Genomic DNA, 11722 nt, shown 5'->3' with positions numbered 1-11722 from the left:
CCAGTCTCCTCTCCTTTCCTCATCTAACTCCTTAATATTCTTATTTCCTCCTCCTAAAATACCTACACAGCTCTCACCTGTACTTTGTCCTAATGAGGCTGCTTGCAAAGACAGTATGTCTTCCTGGCTTTTTGTGATCTGCAAGCCTACTCCTGTTTGCATCCGAGAAGGAGATCCAGCCAAAGGAACTTAGAACTATACTACAGGAGAGCATATTTTTACAGTAGCAGCACCATTATGATTATATTTTATATATCATTATTATGATGCTATTATCTAGTATTATTATAGATAACATGTGTCGGGCCCTTAAAGAACTCTAGGAAATTAGTATTAATAGTACTATGTATGCATAAGGAAACCAAAGCCCAGAGCGGTGAAGTAATTTGCCCAAAGTTACAAAGCAGATGCCGTATTCCAACCCAGGCATGTTGATGGCAAACTACCATTAACCAGTATCACCTAGTAATTCACATTTAACCATCTTTAAGACTCAAAAAGTTTTAATAAATCATATTTTTATTCAGATATAAAAATATAAAAAAGTGCTTATGTTTTGTTTTGCTTTAATAACATACAAGAGAGATCACACAAGCAGGACTGGAGAGACTTGGGATATCATGAAAAGAATTTCTCAGTAAATTGAAAAACAAGCATACATATCGCTTTTGTGAGAAAAATCCAAAAAGCTAAACTTAACCACATGGGTAAAATGTAAAAAGTTAAAAACAGACAGTCATAATTCATGTTGTCAGCTTTCAAAAATTTCATCTTAAACTGGGTATTGTAAACTATACTGTGATGTCTTGCAAGAACATAAAAAACGTTTTGATGGCCGGGAAAAAGTGAAGTAAATTTGAGTATAGTCAGTAGAATGAGGAAAACAAAGGTCAGAAAAAAAAAAGAAGGGGGAGAGGAGGAGGAGGAGGAGGAGTTTATCTAAAGCTTTTAAGTTCAGAAAAGCCTGGGGAAAGTGGTTGTGGAAACATGATTAATAGTGACAAATTGACATCATTGATTATGAAATTAATGGAAGTAGGAATAGCCTGTCTCTGAGCTTTTATCCAAAGATTTCAAATGTTTTAAAAGAGTCCCATGGTCAATTCTTTCCAAAGAGACTGATAAATTGAACATAATAAAAGCACAGATCAAGACCCTGTCAGCCTGCATTCTGGGAGCATTTTGCTCTCCCCGAAGGATGACCCCCTCTACCATGCTAGGAGTCTGAGGCTGACAGCCGCAAAACATTACACTGCCGCTAATGATCCTGAAGATGAGCGGACTCAGCTTCCAGCCTACCTTCCCAGTGATTTCCTGTGCAAAGAGAAAGTTAGCTTGGCAATAAATAACCTGTTTGCCCATAGTCAGGGAGGACTACTTGACAACCAAATGAATAGAGACTATTTTGAAAAATAGAGGAAAAATTACCCTTCACCAAGAAAAGACTGATAAATGAGATGCTTATACTGGTCTCAGTTAACCATTTAAAAAGTAGGAACAGCCTGGATAGATCAGTTGGTGGTTAGACATAATCTCCAAACCATCTGTAGTGTCAGGCTCTGAAAATATCCACAAGGCACGGCAAAGCAAAAGGTAAGAGAGGACATGCATGGCACAGCAGAGGAGTTTGTAGCCATACCTGGGCTCAGTTTTGTACCCTGCGATGGTATGATTGCTCTTGATTTTTCATTCCAGTATAAAACTATGGCTAAATAAATAGAATTTAAAGAGCAAGATGTCTAGATGTTGGCCCAAGTTAAATCTCAGTTACACGTGATAAAGGGAACCTTGCAGAACTTGAACTCAGGTTAACCCACTGTGGCTCTTCATTAGATGGAATCTTGAGAGATGGTCCTTAAGCCATGCAGCCAGGAGGAGTAAGATGGTTGGGAAAACATTGGTTGTGAGGGACTCTTTTGAGGAAGGAGACAAGCCAGTTTAGAAGCCTGGAAGCCCCTGGCTAGTAAGCTTAGAAGAGCATTTGGCAATTACAAGTCAGTTTAGTAAAATTGCGGTTCAACCCTCATGTTTGGAACCAGAGGGAACCTTTATCACAGGCTTTCTGCATATCAGTAGAGATTCCCAACGACTGAGCTGAATCTGTCTCCCATCTATTAGACATCAAAATAGGTTCGGCTTGACTGGCACTCTGTGAATGTATGCCTCAAAGGTTTGACCTTCTGACGTGGAAGAGGAATACATGCCATTCAACGTATGTCAGCCACACACTCCATGTGAAAATCTCCATAACGCTCTTGAGGAGATACAAAATATGAGTATGAATTGAATTAAGGACGTAATGATCCCCACCATAGCAAAAGATTTTGTAACGAAGCACTGTGGATAATATAGTAATTTTTAAGAAAGATGATGAGAAACAATTCCTTATAAATAATGAAAGGCAAGAAAATGAGGATTGTTTAAAATCTTCCCGCCCTGCCCCATACAACCACCATACACGCACACACACACACACACACACACACACACACACACACACACACACGCATCCCACCCAAACCCATGATGCATAACTGTAAAGCAAAAATCTGAGCTGTTGGGCAAGGGGAATAGAGAGAAAATGTTAAAGTAAGATAAAGATCTGACTCTTACACACTACTGAAGAGAATATAAATTGGAATGGACTTTGTGGAGGGCAATTTGGCAGTATTTATGAAAATTTAAAATGTGCTTACTCCTTGACCCAATAATTCTACTTCTAGACTCCTAATCTAGAGAAATACATTTGCACTTGTGCATAAAGGCATGGAAAATGTTCATTATATATTGTTTACTAAGCAGAAAACTGGAATCAAACTAACTATCAATAGATTAGTAGTTAAATTATGATAAATTCTCATAACAGAATACTGTGCAAAGATTTAAGTGAATAAGGAAGAAGTGTATGTTTTAATATATGACTCTCTCCAAGGCATATTATTAATTAGAACAGGAATAGAAAAGGAAAAGACAGAGATAGACAGATGACAGATATGTATCATAGTATGATTAAAATCTATGTGTTTACATTTACATGTTTGTTACTTATATGTAAATACATTGAACAAAAATGTGTGAAAGAGTGTTATCAGTGGGAGTTCCCTGGTGGACCAGTGGTTAGGGCTCAGTGCTTCCACTGCAGGGGACAGGGTTTCGATCCTTGGTCTGGGAACTATATAAGATCCCTCATGCTGCGAGGCAAAAAAAAAAATCTGTTCCTCTCCTCCAAACCTGCCTGACTACCTCCGCTTGGTCCCATCTCCCCCTCTTTGCCTCCTCTTTTAAGCAAAAAAAAAAAAGAGTGTTATCAGTGGTCATCTCTGGAGAGAAACATGGTAAAGGGAAGTTTTTATTAATCTTTTTATTTTATAAATGCCTATATTATTTAAATATTTTTAAAGATTAAAAAGGGAAATATTTTTAAAAATTAAATGCTACTGAAAACTTCAACAGGATCTGCTGAGGATACACAGTGATATAACTCAACACCCAAATCCCACGGGATGTATGTATCATGTCTTCACAGCCCAGAGGAAGCACTGCTTCACCTGGTCTTTACTCTGGGACCCAGACTGACCAAGGCAGGTCACATGTCACATGGTGGTGCCCACATTCTCTCCTGCTCCTTCTCTCCCTTGCACTCACTGTCTGTTCTCCAGTTAGTGCCAGAAACGTAAAAGATAATTTGAATACCTTTCTCTACTGAATTCCCCTCTTCACCTCAGCTGGGACAATTCAACCTCAAAACTCTCTCTCTGATTTCCCACGTTCACTCCACCCTCAGGGCACTCCCCTCATTTAAGAAAGCATCCAAACTTCCCTAAACCGTGCGAGTGTCTCCCACTTTACTGCCGCCACACTTATCTCTCTACCTACTAAATGTTCTACCTTGCCTCTGGAGTTATCTTTCTGGAAAGTTAATCCGATCATCAGTTTTCTCCGTAAAATTCTTCCGAGTCAGACTTTCACCTGAGGAGACATCCTTAACTCATGAAGGTGTTAAAGCTGTTTGTGATTTGACTCATCCTGCCTGACTTCCTTCTCTCTGGTTGTTCTTGAATAAAGACTTCACACCACTGCGGGAATAGCAAACTCTCTAGTGTTGTGTAGTGTTCTAAGCTATCTTTGTTCTGCAAATGTTTCATCCTCTGCTTGAAGCTCTGGTGCCCTCCTCAGGAACTCTTACTTCTCCTATAAGAATCAGCTCAAGGCTCTCACCATTTCTATCCCGGATAGTCTCACGCTGTTACAGATGTACCCTCAAAACCTAGGGCTTCTCACTGTTCCTGCATGCGTCACAAAAGATTCTAACTGCTAATTTATTTGTCTGCTTTCCCCATAAAGCATGTCTCACATTGTATTCTTGTGCCTAGCTCAGTACTTATAAGATTTAAGAAATGTGAGTTAAACAAACACCTTCGGTACAACTAAGGTGGGAAGGGTATAGGTAACTGTTCTATGTGGTCCCTGCTTGGCACGCTTTTTAAATCCACACACTTACCCTTGAGAGCAAATTGGATTCTTAGACAGGAATGTCTGAAAGATCATGCATCTTTCAGAATCCTGGTCAAAGTGGCCAGAAAGGAAAGGCAAATTCACACAGTAGTGGAGCCTTTTAAGTCTTTCACATTTTATTGATGGACAGACAGGTGCTTGCGTTTACCTTAGGTTCAGAAAAACAGTCAACTTCTTCCCAGTTCGAATAATTTTTCTCTTCTCAGCTCCCCACTTTGGCCTTTGGAGAAGTGAGCTTTTTTCCACTTCTTCTCGTCCATCAAGCAGAGAGAATTCACCTGATTGGTGAGAGCCACTGGTCAAGTCCCAGGTGTGGGTGACTTTTCCTCAGACACAGGAGGCAGGACTGGCTTTCTGCCCAGGGACCACGTGAGTCTTGCATTTCCGTTCTCCATCTGTAGACCAGCGTCTCTCAAACTTTGTGAGCACCAGAATCTTTTGGAAGACTTGATAAAACAGATTGTGGGCCCCATTCCCAAAATTTCTGATTCAGTAGTTTGGGGTTAGGGTCCAAGGACTTGCATTTCTAACAGGTTCACGAGTGATGTTGATACTGTGGTCCTAGGACCACACTTTGAGAACCACTCTGCTAGACAAAACAGGAATGGCTGTTTTCACCAATTATCCAGATTTCCACCATCTCTGTTCTAACATCTCCTTCTCTGCCCGGGCAGGTAATTCAAGTAAGTCTCTTACCTGTGCAGGTGATTTTTTAATTCAAAGACAGGCTAATAGGTTCATTTCCTTTTAAGCCTAAGCCATTATCCTCCCACACAGGATGAACAGTGAACTTTGTACTTTGGATGATAAAACTGTTGCTTAACCAACATTTGGCTTACTGTGTCTTTTTTGCAATTGGTTAAAACTCATAAGGGAGGTGGAGTAAGTAATTTGATAGTCCTCTAGATCTTCTCCTGGTCTCACATTTTCCTCTTCCATCCTTAAGCAACAGAGACATTCTCCTGCCCAGCTACTCAGAGGTGGGCACATATTGTGAGATTTCTGCATCTGTAATTTGCTAAGAATTCAAGCTTTCTCTAGTAGAAGGTCCTTGTATCAAAGTAAGATATTTCAATGTCTGTCTTCCTGTAGAAAGAGCTTTACGGAGCCTTTTTACACATGAAGAAATATTCTCATATCCTTATATCATTTACACTCCACTACCACCAAACCCTGACACCAGAATGCACATTTATCACAGAATTTTTTTTTTTAATATTTATTTATTTATTTATTTTTGGCTGTGTTGGGTCTTCGTTGCTGTGCCAGGGCTTTCTCTAGTTGCGGCAAGCGGGGGCCACTCTTCATTGCGGTGCGCGGGCGTCTCACTATCGCGGCCTCTCTTATTGCGGAGCACAGGCCCCAGACGCGCAGGCTCAGTGGTTGTGGCTCACGGGCCCAGTTGCTCCGCAGCATGTGGGATCCTCCCAGACCAGGGCTCGAACCCGTGTTCCCTGCACCGGCAGGCAGATTCTAAACCACTGCGCCACCAGGGAAGCCCCCTATCACAGAATTTAATATGAGAAATTTTTGACCAATTTCCTGGTGTTCAAGCATAATAATCATTTTTTTCTACTGTGCTAAAAAAATACGGATGGTAATTTAACAAATTAAAAAGAAAAAAGCAAAGCCTGCATTTTTTCTTTGTTTTAAATTGAGCTATAATTGACATATAACACTGTATTAGTTTTAGGTGTACAACATAAAGGTTTGACGTATGCACATATTGCAAAATGAGTACCAGAGTAAGTTTAGTTAAGATCCATCACCACATCTAGTTACAAAATTTTTTCTTGTGATGAGAACGTTTAAGACCTACTCACTTAGCAACTTTCAAATACACAATCCAGTGTTGTTAACTATAGTCACCATGGTGTACGTTACATCCCCAGACTTATTTGTCTTATAACTGGAAGTCTGTACTTTTTGACCACCATCACCCATTATATCAGTCTATTATACTTGCTGAAAAATGTGGGCTATTACATAGACTGCCCATGTACCAATTAATTCTTTTAAATAGAATAGTTACTATTTTCATGTGGTAGTTTAAACTGAGATTTTGTTGAAGGCTTGGCTAACATTGAAATCGATGTAGTGAAATTTTTAAATACAGATGTTCATTGCATTATTATTTATAGAAGTGAAAAACTGAAATGTCTTAATTTTCACACATAAACAACCATAACTATTTGTTGATAAAATGAATTATGGTATAGTGTTGTGTTGGGAAGGGACTGAAATTGAGAGAAGATGAACTAATGCTCTGCTAGGAGAAGGGTTTCTTGTGGTCTACGTGGTTTTGTCAACCAAAGTCACCTTATCACTTTTGAGACTGTCTTCAGGCACTGTCTTTTTTCACATGTAACACCTAAAAAGACACTTACAGTTGATCAGTGGGATCTATCTATAGCTATATATGTATATATAGGCAAATAATGGTACCATTTATTTTACAGTTCTGAGTTATTTTAGTTATTCTGCAGTTTTTGGCCTATTTAGAAAAAGTCTGATGAATTCAGTCATACCCCTAAGCTATTTCCCCTCCACCCTTTATTTTAAATGTAATGAGCCCATCTCTATCTTCTAATAATCCGTTCATTCTCAACTTGGAGTGGGACTGAGAATATTTTCCCCAAGGGAGTGAAAATTGATTCTTGGGGAGGAAAAATATTGTAGTTATTACAATGGTTTGTGACACTCCAAAGGCCACAGTAGAAAAACAGATACATAGTGCAACTGTGGTGTTAAAATTTCATGAGGTGGCTGAGCTTAGAAAAAAGTCTTCAAAAAGTCTCCTTATGGCATTAATAATGAAAAAGGCTATGAAATACTGCTCTAATATGTTGCTTCCTAGGTAAACTCTAATCCACTCCCAAGACTTTTGTGTTGCTGTTGTTTCTATAGCATTTATTGAGGACTTCAAGTAATGAATCTGAAATATCCGTATTATTATTCTGCCTATTTACAGATGAGGCATGGGGAATTTTTTAGAAGAATTTTAAGTCACACGCACAGTAAGCAGCAAAGCCAGTGTTCAAGGTCAAGCTGACTGAATCCAGAACTCAGGCTTCTAAACATGATGCTCTCATTCAATTCAAAGGCTAAAAGAACACAAACAATTCTGTAAATCTAGTCCTTTCCCTGAAGTTACAGACCCTTATATCTAACAAGCTAACTGTTGTACTGCTCTAATCTAAATCTGATCTACTTGAATTGGCAACTCAAATTTTTTTCTGTTTACTTAACTGACTTACTGAGCCATCACCGACATACAATAAACTGCACATAGTAAAAGCGTATCATTTGTTAAGTGTTGGCAAGTTATACTCTCATGAAACCATCCCCCATAATAAAGATAATGAACATATGCAACATCCTCCAAATTTCCTCAAATTTCATTGTAATATCTCTTTCCATTTCCTCACTGAGACCTATCCCAACCACAGCAACTACTGATCTGCTTTCTCTTGCACGTTTACTATTCTCAATTTTGTTCATGGCTTTTACGTAGATCCAGATTTTCATCTGTTATCATATCCTTCCATCTGCTGGATTTCTTGTAACATTTCTTGTAGAGCAGTCTGCTAGTAATTCTTTGTATCTATTTTGTGTCTAAAAAAGTCTTCATTTCACTTTTGTTTTTGAAAGATATTTTCACCAAGGGTAAAATTCTAGGTGACAATTCTTCTTTCATTGTTTTAAAGTTGTTGCTCCACTGTCTTCTGCTTGTATTGTTTCCAAGAAATCTGCCTTCATTCTTATCTTTGCAATTGTACAAAGTTTGTGTTTTATCTATGGCTATTTTTAACGTTTTTTTAATTAATGTTTTTAAGTAATTTTATTGTGATGTGTCTGTGTGGTTTCCTTCATTTTTTTGTGTGTTTAGAATTGACTGAGCTTCTTGAATTTGTAGGTTTATAGTTTTCATCAAATTTGAAAATATTTCACATATTATTTACTTAATATTTTTTCATGTCTCATTTTCATCTCCAATTTTACATATATTAAGCTTCTTGAAGTTGTCTCACAACTCAGTGATAACTCTGTTCATTTTATCTTTTTTTATTGGTTGCTTGTGCTTTTGGTAGCCTGTCTAAGACCATTGCCTAATCCAAGATCATAAAGATTTACACTTAAGTGTCCTTCTGAGAATTTTATAGTTTTTGCTTTTACATTTATGTCTTTGGTAGACTTTGAGTTATTGATAATTTTTGTATATAGTGTGAGGTCACAGTTAAGCTTTATTATTTTGCCTGCAATTATCCCCAAACTATTTGTTCAAATGACTATTTCCCCCATTTAATTGTATTGGCACTTTTGTTGAAGATCAATTAACCATAAATGTGAGGGTTTATTTCTTTACTCTCAATTCTATTGTACTGATCCATATGTCTATCCTGATGGCCATACCTCACTGTCTTGATTTCTGTAGTTTTGTAGTGAGTTTTGAAATTGGAAAGTTTAAATTCTTTGTTCTTTTTCATGATTGTTTTGGCTATTCTGGGTCCTTTGAATTTCCATATACATTTTAGAATCAGCTTGTCAATTTCTGCACAGAAGTCAACTTGGATTTTGACAGGAATTGCATTAAATCTGTAGAACAAGTTGGGGAGTATTGCCATCTTAACAATTGGGGAGTATTGCCATCTTAACAATAGTTAAGTCTTTCTATTCAAGAATATGGACTATCTTTCAATTGATTTAGATCTTTAATTTGTTTCAGAAATTTGGTTTGTAGTTTTCTGAGCATAAGTTTTGCTCCTCGTTTGTTTAATTTATTCCTAAGTATTTTATTTGTTTTTCATGCTGTTGTAAATAAATTTATTTCTTAATTTTTTGGAGGTAGCTTATTGTTACTCCGTAGAAATACAATTGATATCTGTGTCATAATTTTGCTGAGCTTATTTATTAGTTCTAACTTTTTTAGTAGATGCAGTAGAATATTCTATATATAAGATCATGTCATATGGTAATAGAGATAGTTTTATTTCTTTTTTTCCATCTGGATGTTCCTTACTTTATTTCTTGCCTGACTGACCTGGCTTAAACCTCCAGTACAATGTTGAATAGAGGTAGCAGGAGTGGACATCCTTGTCTTGTTTCTGATGTTTGGAGGAAAGCATTAAATCATCTTTCACCATTAAGTATGATGCTAGCTGTAGGTCTTTAGATACCTTTTATTAGGTTGATGAAGTTCCCTCCCCTTCCTAGTATGTTGAATGTTTTTATCATGAAGAGGTGTTGAGTACTGTCAAATGATTTTTGTACATCGAGGAGATGATTATATGGTGTTTGCCCTTTATTGTATTGATGTAATAAGTCATATTAACTTATATTTGTATGTTGAATCACCTTTGCATTCTTGAAATAAATCCCACTGAGTCATGGCTGTAAAGGACTCTTAACTGGTCTGTCTTCCCCAACCTCAACCTCCATCAAATCATCCTACTAATAGAGGTTTCTTTATAAAAAACAAATCTGATTTAGTAACACTCTTTTATATTAAACTCCTTTAATTTCTCTTTACTGCTTTTGGTGTAAAACCCAAACTCAGCATGGCATTAGATAATCCTTGATTATCTCCAGGCCTAGCAGGATCTCCAGGCTGACTGCATACCACTTCCTCTTTCCAAGCACCACGAACTGCTTGTAATTCCTCATATATACAATTTTTATCTCCTAGTTCATGTCTCTGTACATGCTTCACCTGGAATGGTTTTCATCATTTTTTCTAGTTAGCTGCTGATGATATATCAAACCTAATTTCAGGTGTATGTTCCTCCCAGAAGCCATTTCTCATGTTCACTCTCCCAGTAGGGGATAGTTCCCTGTCCTAGGTACTCGCTCGGTTTATCTCAATCATGGTATTTATTGTGTCATATCAAGATTATTTATTTAAGTGGCAGTTTCTGAGGGAGACAATGAACTCCTTGAAGAAGGAAGGGATCATGCCTTAATAATGTCTTTATTTCTGGTGCCTAGTACAGGTCCAGACCATAAGACATTTAAAAAAAATTTTTTTTTTCTTTGGCTGCACTGGGGCTTGTGGGATCTTAGTTCCCTGACCAGGGATTGAACCTGTGCCCTCAGCAGTGAAAACGCAGAGTCCTAACCACTGGGCCGCCAGGAATTCCCCCGACCATAAGATTTGTTGATGTTCAATATCTAAATGTATGTATGATGAAGGCATTATTATATAGTATACTTTAAAGGGTTGTAAAATTCCCAGATACTTATCATTGATTCTATTGCCTATATAGAAATTCTCTGTAACATTTATCACAATCCTAAGTAACTGTTTACTTGTGATATACTTAACATCAAATCTCCCCTGAAGGCAGACACCATTTCTGTTTTGTTCACCATTGTGTCTCCACCACTTAACACAGTGCCTGTATGTATTTGTTGAATGTACAAATGAATGAATAAATGACCATTCTTTTACATGAAGGAGTTATAATCAACGTATCCTTTTAAAATAAATCATACTTGATGGAAGTATAGTATTAACCTTCTGGATAACTTATCAACTTTTCCCCCTCAGATTAGTTGGTTTTAGCAGACTTGGAGTCCTCAAATCATTTAGTTTGACATGAAATTGAAATTGTCTAATTTCACACTTCAAGCATTTACTCTTCCGTTAGTCTATAAAAATAACTTACTTCAGGTCCCTGCTCTAAGGAATCTGTGTGAAATAACTCTTTAGTACATGAGATATGTATAATTATTGTGGTAATCATTAGAGCCTTGTCACTGAATATTTCAGTTTCCCTCTTGTGCACATGGTAGAATTGCACTATTGGCCTTGGAGCTGCATCTGGCCAGTGATTTATGAGGGGAAGTGATATGGGTGGCTTCTAGGTGAGCACACTTGCTGCAGACACCCCTCCTGCGCTCTTTCCCCTGTGCTAGATGACTGGCAAGTTTCCACATAGTGACTGCTGTTTCTACCAGGGTCTTTGAGTAAGCGTGATGAGGAGCAGAGCCCCCAGCTGATCTGAGATGGGCGGGTAGTGTTAGCAAAAAGGATCACCTATTGTTTTATAAAATTCAGATGTGAGGGTTTTTACTGTAGCGCAATCCAGATCAACATGACAAGTCAAAGTATCATCCCCATTTACAGATGAAGACACTCAGGTAGAGAAAGGACAACTGAACGGTTTCCATCACACCCCCCCATGATGTAGCCGTGTGGGGTTCCAAT

This window comes from Balaenoptera musculus, chromosome 17 (assembly GCF_009873245.2).
Source record: "Balaenoptera musculus isolate JJ_BM4_2016_0621 chromosome 17, mBalMus1.pri.v3, whole genome shotgun sequence".
Lineage (NCBI taxonomy): Eukaryota > Metazoa > Chordata > Mammalia > Artiodactyla > Balaenopteridae > Balaenoptera > Balaenoptera musculus.
Note: the sequence above shows the minus strand (reverse complement) of the source record.